Raw genomic sequence first — 20,685 nt, forward strand, 5'->3', positions numbered from 1 at the left:
GATATATTGACCTCTGAGCGCTCTCCCGTCGACTCCTGTACTCCAACGACGCATGAGGCACAGGCAGAGTAGACAGGGGGGCATCAGCCATTGATTCACCACAGTGAAGACACTGTGGTGAGTAGATCTAAGTACATCGACTTCAGCTACACTATTCACATAGCTGAAGTTGCGCAACTTAGATTGATCTCCCTATTCCTGTCTCCCCAGTGTAGACCAGGCCTGAGTCTCAGGGTTTGGGTCAACTGACTCAGGGCTGCAAGGCTTGGACTGCAGGGCTAAAAATAGCAATGTGTGGAACCTGTGCTCTGAAACCCCGTGAAGGGTAAGGGCCTAGGAGCCCAGACTCTGGTCTAAGCCTGAATGTCTACTCTGCTATTTTTAGTCCTACAGACTGAACCCCGGAAGCCTGAGTCAAATGACCCAGACTCTGAGATTCAGTACCATCGGTTTTTCTTTTCAGCATAGACATACTCAGATATGTACTTCTATGAAGACAAACATCAGAGCCAGGATATCCTATCAAGAAAATTGACCTCAGATGTGTCATAATTACAGAAGTACAGAAAGAGAGAAGCAGTGAGTTATGCAGTATTAAACCATCTGTGGATGCAACAAGCCAAAGCAAATGAGCTCCTTGAGAAGCTACCTAGAAAAATAAATGGTATTTACCAGAACACACTGCCAGTAATACAAACATCTGGACTGAAGTCTCAGTGTGGATGTTAGAATTAAAAGGTAATCAAAAGGTTTATATGCCACCTGTAAGAACTTTGCTTAATGTCTAGGTGTGAATGTGAAGAGATCTGGAAAAAATATTACAGAGTCTGTGAACATTATCAGGTCCCGTTTTTATGTGGACTAATGTAAATTATAGCCAAATGTGGAAGATTTTCTCTTTTTGTTTTAAGTGCGAAAGCGACTGACTTAACTGCAATTATGTAAGAATGGCCATACTGTGTCAGACCAATGGTCCACTTAGTCCAGCATTCTCTCTCTGAGAGTGGCTAGTGCCAGGTGCTTCAGAGGAATGAACAGAACAGGGCAATTTCAACTAAGTTGTCCAGTCCCATCTCCAGGAAGGGAGACTGCCGAAGTTGTTTAAGACACTGTGTGATATAAGGATCCACAGACGTTTTTGGAGGATGTAGGGACTGTTTTTTTAACATTTAAGTGAAGGGGGAGGGGAGGATTCACATTCTTTTTTGGCCATGGGAAAGGACAGAGAGGTAATAAGTGGGTGATATTATTTATTATTTTCCAGTAGGTCTTTTTAAGTTATATCAAATCTGTGATAAATTCAAATATTCACCTTTATACACTACCTTATTGACTCTTACAAAGTAACTGTAATTGCTTATAGAAAGTTATTTATTGCTTATGAAAAGTTATTTAACACTTTTCAGGTGTGCAATCATCAGTTAAGATATGAGATAACAGGAGCCCTCTAGTGGGAAATTGATAAAAAAGAGAACTAAGAAAGATACTGAACACTAGGTGGAGCTATTTGCTTGCCATTATTATTCTTCCCTAACGTTAGAGCTATAGCTGTCTCAAAAATTAGTTGGATTTAGACAGCCTGCTCAATGGCTGTACTGGTTTACACATTACATTTGATAATGCTGCACAAAGTTTACAGATGAATTACTGAATGCCTTTTAAAAATATTTAAAAGTTATTTCTGTTCTTGTGCATTCATGGCATTATTGTACTAGAGAAGACCTACAAGGATCATTTCAGTCACAGGACACAGTTGTTTTCAGAGGGGAGATTGATTAAAGATGAATGCTATGGCAGACATTAAAATACACTGCTGCTGCAGAATGTTCAGTATACACTGAAGAATAAATTTTACAAGAATTATTTTGAGTTTTAATATCAAGGATCTGTTCCCGATCCTTTCCTCTTTCTCATAAAATTCAGAAGTAAACTGCAGGTATCCTTTAGTATAGGAACAAAATATACCCATTTGAGTTTTCATCCAGGATATTTCACATTAACTCCACCAGTTTTGTGGGGGTTTGTGTTTATTGTGGTCATTCTTCTGCAGAGGGGAAAAAGTCTTGCCAAGGACTTGGCAAGGAAGGTTTTAGCAGATGGCCTACAATGTAGTGGAACAACTCTCAGCCCTGCTCCCTGCAGGCCTCAGGGAGGTTTGCTTAGACTGTATGCAGGGCGCCCACAGAATTGAAGGAGCTGTTGTGAGTAGATTTTCAAACTGGGCATGCTTTGGCCATAAAAAAGCCTGTTCAAAGAGGGACAGGGTACCAGGCTACCTCTTCTAATCAGACACTATGGGTATGTCTACACTGACGCTGAACACCTGGGAAGTCACAAACAACATTCGAATACTTCTGCTGGAAATCATTTCCCAATAACATTAATAAGGTTCTCCATGACTCAGTTTCCACACAAGCATCTCTTTATTAGCCCAAAGACCACTTAGTGTTGGTTACATCGAAAATACAAATACAGTATAAGCATACCCCCCACTCATATTCTATACCCTAGACACCATACAATTGTAAGCATTGGCCAAAATACTTAAGTTCAGGCCAGGGAAGTACATTGCAAGACTCTGGAGGTGTAAGGAAAAGCTCTGACAAAGAACCCCTTAAAAAAAACTTGTTTTTATACACTATAATAAACAAGTGATGTCATTGCTGGTTATTGAACCTTAGCTGCAGTCAGCTGAAGGAGTTTAGGGCTGCACTCTGCTTTCTTCAATGTTTTTTCCTTTATAAGACTTTCACATATTTTTTGGACTAAGCATTTCTAACCAATTATTTACTGCACCTGGTGCCCTATTAACCAGTTTTTCTTTATTTCTCAAGCCTTAAATAAGATAACACCAGTATTCCAAAAGGCACAAACAATCCTTCTTTCTCCTGAATTCATTCCTTTTGGTCACATGCTTAGAGCCAATTATTCTTGCTAACATCCAAATCCAATTTAAAACCATAGTTTGCTCAGGTCTAATCTGATCCTATAGTCCTACAGCATCGAGAAATGGCAGGGGGAAAAATTGTCACTAAAACTCAGACAAAAAACAGTGTGACAGAATCACTATTTTTGGGTTTCCTGCCTTGTTTTTGCATAGGCTTACTCTGAGAAGCAAGGTTCTACTGTCTCTGAATAAAGTTAATTGTTATCAGAAAGAAGCAGAGTTCTAATACAGCACTGTCTTTGTGACGCAGTGTATCTCCACTGCTGTAGAAAAGAAACAAGCTATTCTTAGTGAATTATGGAGGGATTACTGGAATGGTAATTAGCCAAACAGAAAGAGTGCAGGGATTCAGGACAGCTGAGAGAGAGAGAAACAGTTTCTCTATGCCTACCCTGGGGGAGAGTCATGCTAGAAAATTTTTAACTAACATGTTTTAATGAACATGACATAAAACATGACTTTGCCCTAATGTAGTCAGGAACAAGTAGTGTTTAAAAGTGTGTTAACTGTCTGCGACAAATGGATCGATCACAGTTACCCAAGATTTTTAAATATGATTGTCCTTATACACATATAAGGCAAAATCATATTTAACATCATGTTAATTAAAACATGTTAATAAACATTTTTTCTAACATGACATATTTTCCTACTGTAGACATGACCTGAGGGGCCAGGATTTGAGAGCAGGGCTTAAAGAGGTCTGGGAAAGTGACTGGTTTCAGTATTGCACAGTTGTGGTATTTTGTTAGTTCATCACTATATTTTAGGGTAAACACCTAACTTAATTATATTTGAAATGCTCCTTAGGCCATTTAGTGCTCACCAGCAATCCATCTGCTTCACATCCATATCAGAACTGTATTTTATTTTATTTGGCCAACTCTGCAGCCCCCCATGTGATTTAGTCAACTTAAAACCTGCTTGAAAGGAAACCTCAGAGTTAACAGGGCGGCTGAGCTGAGAGGAATCTAGAGAAGCCAGCAGTAGGAAAGATGAGAATCAGGTTCAAAAGCAAGTCAAAATCAGTGCAAGATCTGTGGGTTCTGGCCAATTTTACTTAGTTGCTAGCATGTTAGAGATATTTAACCTCACTCCCTCTTTGCTCCCTCTCCCATACTGGACAGTTTCCTTCTACCAGTCAACTCCAGTTCTTTGCCCTGGTATGTGCTTTATGGCTCCTAGCGTGCAAACACTAATGCATGAGCTTAACTAAATTTTAAGCTCATGCATAAACGTTTGCAGAATTGGGCTATGTTAGATGATTAACAAGGAACAAAACACCAAACAAAACCATTAAATCTTTTGGTTTTCCAAGCACAGCAGTGTTTTACGCTGACTGGAAAGAATTCTTAAAATGACAGATAAGAAGTAGTAATTAGAATTATGTGGAAACATAACTTTAAATATTTGAGACCATTCAAATGGATGCGAGATATAATCTGAGGCAGTCAATATACTTCAGTAGTTCAAATATGATTTTGTAGTACAGACTAACTGAAATTTGTTTTTAATTACATTATGCACATTACAACTACTTAACACTTCTTGTTGTATTTTCTGCTAATTGCCCACTGTCATTTAATCATCTTCTTAGAAAAATAACATAACAGACACACTCACCACATGGAAGCTGTATTTTTCATCTTTTTGAAGGAGCTGTGTCGGTGACATGCATGCTCAGTGACCTATTTGGGTGACAAAAAACAAGACAATAGATATTGTCATCAGTCTCTGGATCAGCAACCTGCATGAAAGGGACACGGTCAGTAAACACTAAAGGCTTGATCTTATCATATTTTATATGAGGCTCAGAAACAATCCTAAGTGGGAAAATTATTGCATTAGAAACCAAAATAAGCAATACTAATATAAGTCACCTTTATACCAGTATAACCTTGGTCTAACCCAGGGCTTGTACTAGCATAAATATGTTGGTAAAAATACTGACATAAATCACCTTTATACAAGTATAACCTGCTACTAGCATAAATATGTTGGTAAAAAAAATCACCCTCCTAACCAATAAGTTATACAAGTAAAACTTTTTAAGTGCTGACCGGGCCTTACTTTGTTTCTATATCTCTGGAGACAAACAGTCCAGTTTTTTTTTCTGGATCAAAAGTTTATAGCCATAGTTTAGTTACTCCTGGAAAATTGTTGGTACAGAATAGTAGTATTGCAACAAGAAATATCACCTCAACAAATATTTGTTTGATAACAATGTTCTTCCAAATTATTAAATTTATTATTCCATTTCAGCAATAACGTAGTGGGGATATTTGCAAAGGCATAAATAGCAGTGGAGAATTGGGTGCTAAATAGCTATTTGTGCTTTTGAAAATCTTTTCCATACAGTGCATTTCTGCATCACCTTCCACTCAAAGGCTCAAATCACTAAGGCTCTGATCCTGCAAAGAGAGGGCTACAGAGCTCATTAAGGAATCAGGACAAAAGGCACTAGTAAGGAAGCCCATTTAGATACCTAGATAGATAAACTTTACCAATATTAATGAGTTAAGGCTCAACACACTGCTGAGAGATACAGAAAGTCTTAATGAACCCATTTTACAGACAAGGAAACTGAGGCACAGAGTAGCAATGATCACAACTTGTCCATTGTCACACAGGGAGTCAACAGCAGAGCTCACAGTATGTCCAGATTCCTGCCATCCCTTTGTAACCAAACCCTGGTATAAATATTTTGGTTGGGGGCGATATTTTACTTTTATAGTTATACTGGTACAACCCCCAGCATGGATGCAATTATAACCAGTCTAAAAGTGCTTAAATTGATGTAGTTTATTACCCTTCCTGTCTGGAAGTAAGCTACACCACTGTTTTCACTTTTAGACCAGTACAACCGCAGCCACGCTAAGGGGCTTGCACCGCGTTAACTACACCACTAGAGAGGTACAGCTCTGGGTGTAGATGAAACCTACGTGTCAGAGCCGGCTTTAGGAAGTGCGGAGCCCAATTCGAACAGTTTCGACGAGGCCCCTTCAAGGATGACTTAAAAAAAAACACATGGAGCTTGTACTCACCAAGCGGTGCTCCGAGTCTTCAGTGGCGGGTCATTCACTCACTCCAGGTCTTCAGCGTCATTGAAGGACCCACCACCGAAGTGCCGCCTAAGACCTGGAGCAAGTGAAGTACTCACCGTCGAAGTGCTGCCGAAGACTTGGAGCACCTCTGGGTGAGTAAAAATAAAAAAGGCGCCTCTAGCCAGGAAAGGGATTCTCACTGGGCACGGGCCGATTCGAGGGAATTGGTGGAATAAGCCTAAAGCCGGCCCTCCTACGTGTTGGCATTTTACTGCACCCACGAAAGCCTGTTAAACCAAATACTTTGTAGTGAGAAGCGTGGAAAGTTTGCACCCGAATGTAGCTACTGAACGGGAAAGAAGCGCCACCTGCCCGGGTCTCCCCTTGGGCCCTGCAAGTGTTGCTACAACTGCCCCCGTGTGCAGCCAGTGACCCCGGGACTGCTCTGAGCCCTTCTCCCGTGTGCCCGCGCCCCGGGGAATACCTGCCCCGAGCCAGCGCCCCGCACCGCCTTCCCCTCTCTCCCTCCGCTGCCACTGCAAATCACGTGGGAACAATCGCTGCCTGCCGGTCCCGTCCCCAGAACCAATGGCGCTGGAGCTCGGACTCGGGCAGCCAGACTCCACTCGCCCTAGGCAGCGGGGAGCAGGGGCCGGTGCGCGGCCAGGGGCGGCCGGTGCGCGCGAGTCTCCTCCAGCCCGGAGAGCGAGCAAAGCGCCCGCGCAGCTGCGCCGGCCGGGCAGAGCGCGCGCCACTGGGCGCCACGCCGAGGGGAACCGGGCCGCCCAGGTCGGTGCCGCCGGGCAGCCCTGCGCCTGCCTGGGCGGGAGGGAGAAAGTCTGTGCTGTGCCCCGCCAACAAACGGTAACTCGGCCAGTGCGGGCTCACCCCGGGGGGCGGCTGGGGACGGGCTGGGCTGGGCTGGGGGCTCCTCCGAGACACCCTTAGCGGTTCTCTTGCCCGCTGTGCCCTGAGCAAGCCTGGGGCTGCGTGTGACAAGGCTGAGGGGCAGCTGGAGCCCAGACCGCTGCGCTGCCCTACCCCAGCCTCTGCCACTGACTGGCTCTGTGTCCTGGGCACCTCACTTCTCTGCTCCATGAGCCCAGGGCTGCTCTCAGTTTAAACACTGGTGCTAGAACGGGGTGACTCACTGCAGTGTAACAGAGCCGGCAGTAATCCAGCCTTCCCTGGCTCAGTTTCCCTTCTGTGTAAACACCCATCTCACAGGCTGTTCTTGGATGTATGTGTTAATTATTTTAAGGTGCTGTAAGTATTTTGTTAGACGTGTGCAAGAGTTTTAAAAATCCCTTCAGTCATATGAGTGTCTGTAAACTAAGTGCAAAGCTGGGCTTCTCGCTTCCTTTTTTGTTTTGTTTCCTTGCATTATAGGGACTTTTATTCTTTCGCCAGTAATATTGAGACATTACTTTTAAATGAAAATGACTCATGAAGAGACTCTCTTATACATGTTTATTCTTGTTGGGTTAAGAAGGCTTTAAAACGGAATTTACATTGGTGGGTTAATAAACTAGTTTATTGACATAAGGCTGTTGATTCAGAGTATGTGCTGTCATTGAGTACATCCTGTTGCAACCAAACTTATTTAAGTGGAAGAGAGGAATGTGCATATTGTTACATGAACTGCAATTCGTAATACTGCTGTGCCTTCAGCATTCAGTCCTGCTTTGTTTGTTTGGTTGTTCATTCTCATCACTGCAAGAGTGAAAGAAATCTGGATTCAAGTATACTTTATGTAATGTGGCGTGGAAGTGTTTATCCAATAACTAATTCAGAAAATAAGTTACCAAAGGGAATAAAATAGCTAAGAGGACAGACATCATGTATGGAACAATGGCAGATAACATATTATTATGGATTATTTTTTCACCACACAAAAGTAGATCAATTCTAAGCCCTCAGGAGCTTGACTTTTGTTGTTTCTAAGGCCTCATCTACACCTAAAAATTAGGTTGATCTAGCTACATCACTCATAGATAAGGTTATGATTTAGTCACCAGAATTTTTAGTAAAAGTCATGTACAGGTCATGGGCAATAAACAAAAATTCACAGCCTGTGACTTGTCCATGGCTTATACTAATAACACCTGTAATGAAATCTTGCAGGGATCTGGCAGGGTGGGGGGGCACCCAGGCCCAGTGGCAGTAGCTGCCAGGGCCTGCGGACCGTGGCTGCTCCGGCTGGGGGCCACCAGAGCAGCGTCTGGTGTGGCTGTCCCGGGGCCACTTGAGTAGCTGTCCTGGAGCCAGCTGCTGGGGTGGCCCTGGGGTCAGCCACACTTGCCCCTGCATAAATCATGGAGGTCATATAGTTAAGCCGACATAAGCCCCGATATAGACACTGCCAAGTTGACTTAAGAATTCTTCCAGGGACCTAGGTGATGTCTCTCAAGGGGGTAGATTTACTATAGTGGTGGAAAAAATGCTCTGTCACTGTAGCAAGTGTCTACACTATAGCAGTGTAGCTGCAGCGCTGTAGAACTTGTGTGTTAGGGTACATCTACATATGTTTGCAACCTGGGAATATATGGGAAGCAAGAGTATTGGGTATGTCAAATGATCTCTTATTTTCATGAGTGTTGACTTTGCTTAGGGCTCTATCAAATTCACAGTCCATTTTGGTCAGTTTTGCAGTCATAGGATTTTTAAAATGGTAGGAGAAAATATATTAGGCAAACTAGTGGATATGGGTGTCTGGGTAGCTAATGATTAATATCAAGTTTAGTAAGACACTCTTTCCTTAACCTGTGTATTAGATAATTTTAATATTAGCTTTAATAAAAATATTAATTGGTCTGTGGTGTGAGATTTGCATTAGAAAACCCACTATAATAACCTGATAAGGTTCTTGCATTGCATTCAGTTCCTGCTTGTGGTCTTTTTAGGGAAACTTTCTTCTCTTCTCATTTTTCTTTTGGTATTAAGAAGTCGCGGTAAATAATTGTGTGTGTTATGTGTATATACCAGCTGACAGCAGAACAGCTTGATTCTGAAACTTTTAAAAGAGGACAGAGTGGATGGGATGGGAAGTACTGTTTACAGGGCCAACAGTAAACATAACTTTAAGAAGCACATTGAAATCAAAAGGCATTGAGGAGTTAATTTAGAAGTGAGGAGAGGCCAATATTATCAGTATCTGAATTCAATATCCTAAAGCCCACAATAACACAGGCCTGATGACCTGAGAAGACAGAAGTTGTGTCAGGCTGCAGGATGAAACTTAGGGTAGAGTTCTTGAACTGAATTTGCTGTTGTTAGAGTAAAGCATCACAGTATCCCTGTAATTTAGGTTTTGCCCCCATTTTGCAGGTGAATCAGGAAAAACGGGGCTTCTCTTTCTGACTCTGCCACTTAATCCCCAGATAATAAAGCAAACAGCAACAACTTTACTTCGCAATGAGCATCCACACAGGGATTTAATATGCTTTAACTTCATACCTTTAGTTAATTTGTCTTAGGTCTCCTGAGTGTCCCCATGTAGACAGCCCCTTAGCTTAGGTTGCAAACTTTTCAGGACAGGCGTTTCTCTTAGGATGTTTTGGCAGTGACCAGCACATTGAGGTCCTGGTCTTGATTGGGGCCTTTAGCTAGAGCCCAGCATGGATATAAAATTTGTATCCGCATCCAATCCGTGATCTGCAAAAGTGGTCTATGGATATCTGAGGATTTGCAGGACTCTACTGCAATGCTAATAAATAATAATGAGAGGTGAAGTGACATGTCCAACGATGTACAGCGTTTCAGTGGCAGAGACAGGATTAGAACCCACAACTCTTAGTATGCTTTAACCACTAGTGATGCTGCCTTTCATAAAGGAAAAACCTGTTTAAATACAAACCTTATGGTGACAGTGATGTGAGAAGGAAGGGAAAAGTGTGTGACAGTTTAGTATGTCTACTTAAATATGATGTAGTTAGTGGCTTATGAAAGCTTTCACACATCCAGAGAGCAAGACCATTTTATCAGATGTCTGTGTTTATAGTAGGTTAGGGTGAGGAGAGGTTCCACTGGCCTTGAGTTGCTTCCTAAATTGAGTGTCAGACATTCCACTTGGGAAGAAGCCACTGTTGCTTTTCACCTGTACACAGCTTAGGCTGGAATGATGAAACTGTATGGGTATAGCTCAGAGTCCCACTGGAGCAGGAGAAGTTGCTTGGCAGAGGAGTAACATCATTCAAATTACAAATTAAATGAGACCCTTGCGCAAAGTGGGAAAATGTTTCCAAGCCATCCATCTGTTTGTTTCAAACAAGTGAAGTCCCTGATTCTGCTGATCTGTGCAGGCATAGCCCTGTTTTTACATGAAGCCTCATTGCAGTGGGGCTCTCCTAGGCTTGGGTATTAATCAGTTTACAAGATTCAGGGTCTACAACCATCACCTCCTTTTAAATGTCTGTTTTAAGTATTTAAATATAATTGAGAGCATTCAGTATTTATCCAAATAGAGATGATAGTATTTTCCTATATTTTAAAGGTTTTCTTTATTGTAAAAATACATTCCCACATGCCAGGTGGGTGAGGTAATATCTTTATTAAGAACTTCTGTTGGTGAAGGAGACAAACTTTCAAGCTAGACACAGCTCTTCTTCATGTCTGGGAAAGGTACAGGGAGTGTCACAGCTAAATACAAGGTGTCATATATTGTTTTGCATAAATCATTAACACATATTCTAAGGGACCATTCAAGGTGAAGTGGCCCATTAACACCTCTTCAGTCATAAGACAAAAGAACGGGGTTAGTGGGATACAGATTATTGTAATAAGCCTTAAATCAGTGCCATTATTAAACCATGAGTATCTAATGTCTAGCAAGATCTCAGACTCCTCTTTTGAAGGTGTTGTGCAGGTTTCCTTTGAGGACAAGGACTGCGAGGTGAGATATGGAGTAATTGTTTTGTGAAAAGTGCTTCCTCACAGGTGATAGTGTTCTTGTCTTTTATTATTTTTCAGTGTGAGTTCATTTGAGAGAGAGTAGTGATTGAGTTCTTTCACCCACACAGTTGTTATTGGGGTATTTAGTGCATTGGATGAGGTCCACCACATGTGTGACAAGCTGTATGAAGGATCACAACAGTATAAACATAAGCACATTCTCATTAAATGCAGTTTATCACACAAGGCCTCTCTGTATTTTCTAAAGTTACAAAATGGTAACTTGGAAAGTAAATGCACTAGGATACAAAACAACCTGTGATGCTCACAATTTGCGGGAAAGATAAAAGGCTTCAAAAATGACTTCCAGAGACATCACACAAAAGGGGTTACACCATTCAGGCCTTGGCTACATTGGAGAGTTGCAGCGCTGGTGGTGGCTTTACAACGCTGCAACTTACTCACCATTCACACTTGCAAGGCACATACAGCGCTGTTTCTCCCTGGCTACAGCGCTGCATGTACTCCACTTCTGCCTGGGGAATAACGATTGCAGCGCTGGTGATGCAGCGCTGCTCCGCCAGTGTGGTCACCAAAAGCGCTGTTATTGGCCTCCAGAGGTATTCGGAGGTATCCCAGAATGCCTGCTCAGCAACTCTGCTCATCAGTTCAAACTCTACTGCCCTGGCCTCAGGGTACCCGCCCTTTAAATGCCCCAGGAATTTTAAAAATCCCCTTCCTGTTTGCTCAGCCAGGTGTGGAGTGCAGTCAGTGAATCTTTCCAGGTGACCATGCCTTAACGCGCCAAACAAGCCCCAGCCTGGAGCAATGGCGAGTTGCTGGACCTCATCAGTGTTTGGGGTGAGGAAACTGTGCAGTCACAGCTGCTCTCCGGCCATAGGAATTACGATACCTATGGGCGGATCTCAAGGGCCATGCTGGAAAGGGGCCATGACCGGGACACAGTGCAGTGCAGGATTAAAGTGAAGGCGCTGCGAAGTGCCTATTGCAAAGCCCATGAGGGAAACCGCCACTCTGGTTCTGCTCCCACAACCTGCCGTTTTTACAAAGAGCTAGACGCGATACTTGGGGGTGACCCCACCGCCAATCCGAGGACTGTGATGGACACTTCAGAGCGGGGGCGGGAGGGGTAGGGGGAGGAGGAGGAGGAAACCGAGAGTGAGGATACTGGGGTTGGGGGAGACACCCCGGCGTCCCAGGAGGCATGCAGCCAGGAGCTCTTCTCAAGCCAGGAGGAAGGTAGCCAGTCGCAGCAGCCGGTACTTGGTGAAGGACAAGCAGAGGAGCGGGTTCCCGGTAAGCGGCTTTTATTTTCAGGATGGAAATGTTTCGGGAGAGGAGGGAGGGTTAGGGCTGCATGCATGCATGCCTAGATGTGGAATAGCCCATTGATGTGGTCTGTCACGTTGCGGTAATCGGCCTCGGTAATCTCTTGAAAAGTTTCAGCCAGAGCGTGGGCAGTGCGCTGGCACAAGTTTATAGGGAGAGCCACTGTGGTCCTTGTCCCAGTCAGGCTAACGCGTCCGCGCCACTGTGCCGCGAGGGGTGGGGGGACCATTGCTGCACACAGGCAAGCTGCATAGGGGCCAGGGCGGAATCCGCATTGCTGCAGAAGACCCTCCCGCTCTTCCCAGGTGACCCGCAGCAGCGAGATATCTTCCAGGATTAACTCCTGTGAAAATGTTGGGAGAGTGTTCAGTGTAGGTGCCCCCTACAGCTGTTTGCTTTCTCTGATGCACAGAAATCCTAGCACAGCCCTGAAGCAATCAGTCCCCCCTACTCACCATTTCGGGGCTCCTGTGGGTTATGTGTCCTCTCTTTGGTATGGGAAAATTATGCTAAAGTGAAGACTGTAAACTCCTTCACTGTATGGGAATAACTGTCTGAGATATAAACAATGCTCCCTCTGTTAACTGTTGCCCTTTTTCCTTTCCACAAGCGACCTTGAGTTCTCAGCTGCCCTTGTTAACAGCAGCTCAGAGACTCCAAAACCTCTGGAAGAAACCGCGAAAAAGCAAAGAAGACATGCTGAAAGCAGTTATGGATCAGTCTGCCAGAGAGAGTAAAAAACTGTAAAAAAGAAAGGGTAAAAAGTAAGGGTAAAAAGAGTAAAAAAGAAAGGGAAAGCAGGCTTCACCAGAGAAACGCAGTGGCTAAGAAGAAAAGCGCAAAGCAGCTGATAAACATCCTTACGCGCCAAACGGAGTGTATACAGTCACTCGTAGCCATGCAGGCAGAGCACTACCACACCGCCCCCAGCCCTGTCCCAAAGCTCTTTCCCTTGTGCCCCAATGTCAGCTCCAAACCCCCTTCCCCAGCATCCAGGTTCTTACCACCACCAGCTGCCTCCAACATCTGTACGTTCACCAACCAGCCCTGAGAACTATGACCCTTACCCTCTACACTCAACCCCCATCACCATGCAGTATAGGCATCCTGAAGTGCAGCAGTCATTGCACAGCACTCCAGACAGGACATATTCAAACCTGTGACTGTACAGTTCACCACCCCACCGCCCTGTCCTTTTAGGTTCTCAAAATGTTGTGTGTCTGTCAAGAAAGTTATTTTCTTTTCAATAAATGAATTCTTGGCTTTGAAAACAGTCTTTATTATTGCAGAAAGTGAAAGATACTGTAGCCCAGGAAAGAAACATGCACTGCAAATCATTTTAGGAAAAACAGATTCCTACTAACATTGTAACCACTGCACTTCACTCCCGTGCAAGGAACCAAACATTCCTGTTGGTTTTCAGCCTCAAATTCCTCCCTCAAGGCATCCCCTAATCCTTGTAGCCCTGTGCTGGGCCTCTCTAGTAGCCCTGTGCTGGGCCTCTCTCCTGCTCTCTGGCTGTGCAAATTCAGCCTCCAGGCGTTGAACCTCGGAGGTCCATTCCTGACTGAATGTTTCACCCTTCCCTTCACAAATATTATGGAGGGTACAGCACGCAGATATAACCACAGGGATGCTGCTTTCTCCCAAGTCTAGCTTCCCATTCAGAGATCACCCTCGCCCTTTTAAACGGCCAAAAGCACACTCCACAGTCATTCTGCACTGGCTCAGCCTGTAGTTGAACCGGTCCTTGCTCCTGTCAAGCTTCCCTGTATACGGTTTCATAAGCCAAGGCATTAACGGATAAGCTGGGTCTCCAAGCATCACAATGGGCATTTCAATGTCCCCTACTATGATCTTCCGGGAAAAAAGTCCCTGCTTGCAGCTTCCTGAACAGGCCAGTGTTCCGAAAGATGCGTGCATCATGCACCTTTCCAGGCCAGCCTGTATTAATGTCAATGAAATGCCCACGGTGATCCACAAGCGCCTGGAGAACCATAGAGAAATACCCCTTCCGATTAACGTGCTCGGATGCTAGGTGGGGTGGCGCCAGAATAGGAATATGCGTCCCATCTATCACCCCTCCACAGTTAGGGAAACCCAATTGTGCAAAGCCATCCAGAATGTCCTGCACGTTCCCCAGAGTCACGGTTCTTCTTATCAGGATGCGATTAATGGCCGTGCAAACTTGCATCAAAACGACTCTAACGGTCGACTTTCCCACTCCAAACTGATTCCCTACCGATCGGTATCTGTCTGGAGTTGCCAGCTTCCAGACTGCAATAGCCACCTGCTTCTCCACCGGCAGGGTAGCTCTCAATCTCGTGTCCTTGTGCCGCAGGGTGGGGGCGAGCTCCTCACACAGTCCCATGAAAGTGGCTTTTCTCATCCGAAAGTTCTGCAGCTACTGCTCGTCATCCCAGACTTTCATGATGATGTGATCCCACCACTCAGTGCTTGTTTCCCGAGCCCAAAAGCGGCGTTCCACGGTGCTGAGCATTTCCGTGAAAGCCACAAGCAATGTTGTGTCGTACGCGTCAGGCGACTCGCAATCATCGTTGGACTCCTCATCACTTTGGAGCTTAAGGAATAGCTCCACTGCCAAACGTGATGTGCTGGCGAGACTCGTCAGCATACTCCTCAGCAGTTCGGGCTCCATTTCCCACAGAAATCGCGCTGCACAGAAACCTTTGGGAGACTCACAATGGTGCCAAACGTTGACGGAAAAACAGGAACTGCTGGGATGCAAAGCGATGCATCACGGGGGGTTGAGACAGTTAGCAGAATGACCCGCATCCTTCCGTCCCCTTCCCACAACCCACGGCGCCAAAATGGGACGAGGTGCTCTGTGGGATAGCTGCCCATAATGCACCATTTCCAACAGCACTGCAAATGCTGCAAATGTGGTCACACTGCTGCGCTTTCCCTACACAGCTGTATGAAGACAGCTGTAACTCCCAGCGCTGCAGACCTCCAAGTGTAGCCAAGGCCTCAGATACTTGTAGATGTTATCGTGTCCTCCCCCTTGCCATCCTTGACTTCCCAAAATAATTGAATAGCCAAGTTATACATATTTAGTTTTTTTCTAATCTCTCAAAATCCAAGAATTGCAGCCTGCAATACTTTTTGTTGCTCTTCTCTAAATTCCCTCCATCTTGTCAATATCTTTCCATGGTATATTAAATTTTCTATGCTACATCAGCTTGCCCGTTTATTTTGAGGCATTGCCTGAAGCAGTAATTGAGACCATATTTTTCCCTGGATGATTAGCTCTTTGACTTTATTTGATCTCCCACAACTAAGGAGATAAGATGTTTTTGATGGACTTTGGCTGCATAATTTCCCCTCTTTACAGTATAGTAGTCCCTGTCTCCTCCTCCTGCTTTTATGTGGATGCATGTTAAACAACAAAATGAAGGCACTTCTTGTAGCTAAATGACTATTCCCATAGATTTTTAGCTCAGTGTTTTGATTTACATTCTCTTGTGTTCTTGTTACACTTGGTGCAATTCTTTCTCCTTTGTTTGTGTGGATGTTGTGCACTTTATTTTGCTATAAAATCATTCCCCAGTAGCACTACAAATCTATTTGGCAATTCATTGATATATAGAAGCCAATGAGCACAAGAAGCTTTAATTGCAAAGATAAGTTTTGTTTAAAAACAACAAAATCAGCAAAGCCTATGCAACTTCTAGATCAACTTGCCTATTGTTTTATATTGATGATTTGAGAAGTAACCATTTAGGAATCCACAGAACTGGCAGTATGGAGATCTGTGTTCTGTGCCTCAGGTTTGCCATTTGTAAACCAGATAATATTACTCAGAGGTGGTGGTGGGTTGATGTAAGGCTTAATTTTTTAATATTTCTATATGCCCTATGGCTAGAACCTCCAGAGTAGAAAATCTCTCTACTTCCTCCATTCGTGTAAGGCAGGGATCGGCAAGCTTTGGCACGCGGCTTGCCAGGGTAAGTACACCCTGGCAGGCCGGGCCAGTTTGTTTACCTGCTACGTCCGCAGGTTCGACCTATCGCGGCTCCCACTGGCCGCGGTTCTCCGCTCCAGGCCAATGGGGGCAGCGAGGAGCAGCGCAGGCCGAGGGATGTGCTGGCTGCCTCTTCCCGTAGCCCCCATTGGGCTGGAGCAGCGAACCGCGGCCAGTAGGAGCTGCAATTGGCCGAACCTGCGGATGCGGCAGGTAAACAAACCAGCCTGGCCCTCCAGGGTGCATGTCCTGGCGAGCTGCATGCCAAAGGTTGCCAATCTCTAGTGTAAGGATTTGTAACAAAGAGCTTTATTTACATAGGCTACCTACCCACAATTGTGCTTGTAACACCAAGGATTTTGTGGAGTAGTGGACTCCCATAGAAGCATACCTTGTGGCAAAGAGCTCTTTCCAAGCAGCTAGGACACTGATCAAGGGCTCTGTGTGCAGATGATAGAGATTGAGGACTTTGTGTTGAGAGATGACGCAGGGGACAACAGCAATGCTGAGCAGACTCTGGTGAGGCCCTGTTTACTCACACCTTAATAAAGATGAAGCACTAAAATGGGTTAAGTTGTGGCACTCCAGGTTAGACCAAACAAGCCCCCTCCATTGGGACTGGAGACAGACCTGCAAAGAGACACGTAGACTATATTGCTACTCTCTCATCCAGATTCTGAATGGGGGTCAGTCAATTGGTGTGGCAGGAGCTATTACCTGTGGGACAATCTCACCTCTGGATAGGAAGGGAGTTAGATGGACAACTGCCAAAATTATTGGAGTATTTTATTCTTTATATGAATTTACATTCTGTACATATGTATACATCTGTTTAAATGGGTTTCCTTGTGTGTACACAGTCTGAGTACTTGAGATTAGGGGCAGTTCTGCCTGTTAAGGGCACTTGGGAATGGTGCATTTAGTTTCCCCAGGATTCTGGCTGGGGGCTTGACCCAATTTAGGTATTTGTCAAAAGGGACCTAGATATTTTGGACCCCCAGCCCTTTTTGTTTCAATTAACTGCCTGGCAGAAGCGTTAAATTTGTGAAGCACTTAGTATCCTGACTGGAAGCCGATAGAGAAGTGTAGAGTTTAAATCCCATGCATACTGGGTACTTTACTTTTTCTGCCCAATCAAAGGGTTTGCAGTAGTAACAGGTGAAACTCTCAATTAAATTTAAAACTACCAAACTCTGATGATGGAGTAATGTGTTTAAGCCGTAATATATGGCACGGGGACAATAGCAGTAACTAGGTGACATTAACTGAGCTAAAATTATTTACAGGAATGAGTATAAATCAAGCAAATCTGTTATCTCCCTACCTTTCCTCTTTTTCCATTTCAGAGTTGCTTTGTGTTAGTGCAATAGTCATTATAAATTGTATCTAGTGCTCCAGCCCTGCTCCAGCTCTCCTGGCCCTGAGGGAGGCTGGGACCGGCACTCCGGGGATTGTCTGGGACAGTGGCCATGATGGGGAGGGGGGTGTTGCCTTCCTCAGCAGGCAGTTCACACGCTGCTCATGTTCAGCATCCAGGAACACGGGTTAATAATCTTTGGGAAAGTTGTCCACTGTTACATCACAGTGGCTTCCAGCTATAAACACAAGTAAATCAGTCAGCATTTATAACTCAAAAATATGAAAAGACAATACCTTAAATTTTAAACCCATTTTGCAAGATTTGATTTAAAAGATGAGCTTTGTGTCATGCTCTGGATGCTAATAAACTCTAGTGTTGACAGTTCACCAGTGAGAACAAATTCCACAATTGGGGTCCTTCACTAAGAACACCTTCTTTCCAATCTGCAAGTATGTTGACAATCTTTAGATACACAATCACTTATTCTGATCTCAGCCGTCGTGCTGGCGTATAGGGCTGTATATAATTCATAAGGTAAGCCAAAGTAGCCCATGGAGCACAGGTTGCAATTCTGATCTCATCTATCTCTTTCCACTAAGCAAGTAGGGTCATCATATTCAGCAATAACTGGAATGTTTGAGAGATTTTAAAGGATATCTCCACGTAAATCCCATTTCACTAGTCCAACCTGGTGTTGTGGATGTGCTTAGCCATGTGTTTAGTTTGTAACAACTGAATGATTTCTGCACAGGGAGGTGTGACTGCAGTAAATTTCCGTTCAACTCTCCCTGTGTATCAGAAGCGACAAAAATTGCATGGCAGTATAATTATGCGACATAGAGCAACTTAACACTATGTCCAAACCTATCATGGAATTCCATGAACTTGGAAGAGGGGTTTTGGAATTTTGCAGAAGAGGAGTCCTGATACTGTGACACTGGAATTGATTTTTTTAATCCGAGTCCCTCTTATGGCAATATGATGTTCTGACCTCTGAGCCATTAAATGAAGACAGATGATTTCTAAGTGTTGCAGTCTTTGCTCTCTCTTAATCTAATCCTGTCTCATCTCTGTGTAGATATAAATATATCAATCATCACCACCATGCTATCTGAGCATGAGTGAGTGACCACACTTCACCCCTTCTCAGTACCTCTGTCAAGGTTCCTTCCCCACTCTGAACTTTAGGGTACAGATGTGGGGACCTGCATGGACACTTCTAAGCTTAATTACTAGCTTAGATCTGGTATCACTGCCACCATCCAGAATTTTCAGTGTCTGGATCACTTCCTTTCCCCCCAAAACCTTCCCCTCCCTGGGTAGCCTTGAGAGACTCCTTCACCAATTCCCTGGTGAGTCCAGATCCAAATCCCTTGGATCTTAAAACAAGGAGAAATTAACCATCCCCCCTCCTTTTTTCCCTCCAATCCCTGGTGAGTCCAGATCCAATCCCCTTGGATCTAAAAACAAGGAAAAATCAATCAAGTATTAAGGAAAAGGCTTTTAATTAAAGAAAAGAAAGGTAAAAGAAAACCCTCTGAAAGAGATTAGCATACCAGCTACTCTCACAGACAACAGATTCAAAACACAGAGGATGTTCCCCTGGGCACAAATTTAATTACACAAAAAAAAAATACCCAATTTGATTCTACCTCTAATTGCATAAGACAGGTTACAAAGAAATAAACTTATTTATTCCTTTCTAAAACTTACTACTCTGATAAGAGGCTGGTTCCTTCATCTTTTTCACTCCGGCTGAAACTGAAACTCTAAACAAAGAAAAAACTTCCCTCTTTCCTTTTGAAACATCTTGTTCCCCCATTGGTCCCTCTGGTCAGATGTTAGCTAGGCTAGGTGAACTTCTTAACCCTTTACAGGTAAAAGAGGCATTAACCCTTAACCATCTGTTTATGACAACCTCGCAGAACCAGTCCCCTCCCCCTCTCCCCCCCCCCCCGCCATGGGGCAAATGTTGCTGTGTTTTATTTGGCATAACAGTGAATATGGCTGCTTTTAGTTTAACAGCAACTTTCATTTTCTCATTCCTGGCTAGCTATCTGTGCACCTATATCCTCATTGGTGCCAGAATAACTATTACCTGAGAATTAAATAACTGTTTTTGTAGAGCCTACAGAAGGAGTAGACAATATAATTTCTGTGTCCTGTAAAAATAGTGGCTGTATTTTCTTTCTTTATGATTATGTTGAGGAACTCAAGTAATTTTTTGGTTTCAATAATAACGTTTATAGAATAAGAACATTTAGAAGGGATGTCTGTCAGATTTTGGCATTAGGTATTTGACATCACTGTTTTTTTAAAAGCAGGTGCATAAATTAGGCAGGATTGATGCCTAACTCCTTTAGTGCAGTTTTATACAATCTCTTGACTTCTCTGGAGACTTCCTTTCTGTACTTTCTCTGGTATTTTTTTTAAATAAAATTAAAAGTAGTACAGTGCAGAGCATTGTCATTTACACATGGATACTAATACAGAAAAACAACACATGGGGTACATAAGCTATTTCCATGCATGTGTAGAGAGAGAGAGAGAGGCATGCTTGTTTAATTTTTGAAGGTCATAATGCAGAAATTGAAATTATCACAACAACAAAAAATGAAAATATTGCCCGGAATTAATCTTGTCATGATTTTCTTGAGACAATAAAATCAATCACTTCTGGAACGTAAAGGAGACAATTGGCTATCTGCCCGACAATCAATCAAATAATGGGGAAAGCCAGGGATTCCTTAAAAACTTGGAACAATCATTTCTATTATTTTCTTTCCATATGAGTTTGAAGATTTACTATGCAAACTGCTGCGTATCATTGTTAATAACCATGTTCTTTAAATAGAAAATTAGAAGTGCAAAGCTTAATAGTTAAGGGGACATGTTTTCTCAACTGTAATAATATACACTGTGTCTGTGCTAAATTGCATCATCTATGTGAAATGTGAAGTTGTCCAAGATTGAGGTGGAGGATTAAGGAAAGAAAGCAGCTGTCTATCAGGAGGAGGAAGGGATCTTTTGTATGCTGGCCCAGAAATTAAAAATGCTTATGGTAGCCACAGAAAGTGGTTAAAGCATGTGTTTGGGGTGGGAAATACAG

At 43.6% G+C, this 20,685-nt stretch overlaps 1 protein-coding gene and 1 long non-coding RNA gene across 7 annotated transcripts in view; one reads left to right on the top strand and one right to left on the bottom strand.

The window, feature by feature from the left end:
• LOC115650398 lies at positions 1-19,845 on the bottom strand. The gene is made up of 3 exons (XR_004000078.1): positions 19,835-19,845; positions 18,882-18,887; positions 1-222 (listed from the first exon to the last, which is right to left on the bottom strand). It is a non-coding gene; the product is annotated as an uncharacterized LOC115650398 (long non-coding RNA).
• Positions 6,764-20,685, top strand: part of PPFIBP2 (PPFIA binding protein 2) — a 210,665-nt gene continuing 196,743 nt past the window's right edge. For all 6 annotated transcript variants that reach the window (XM_030560305.1, XM_030560306.1, XM_030560308.1 and 3 more), the window contains exon 1: positions 6,764-6,855. The gene's annotated coding sequence lies outside the window, so the exon portion shown is untranslated. The remainder of the gene's footprint in view (positions 6,856-20,685) is intronic.

This window comes from Gopherus evgoodei, chromosome 4, assembly GCF_007399415.2.
Source record: "Gopherus evgoodei ecotype Sinaloan lineage chromosome 4, rGopEvg1_v1.p, whole genome shotgun sequence".
In the NCBI taxonomy this organism is placed as follows: Eukaryota; Metazoa; Chordata; order Testudines; family Testudinidae; genus Gopherus; species Gopherus evgoodei.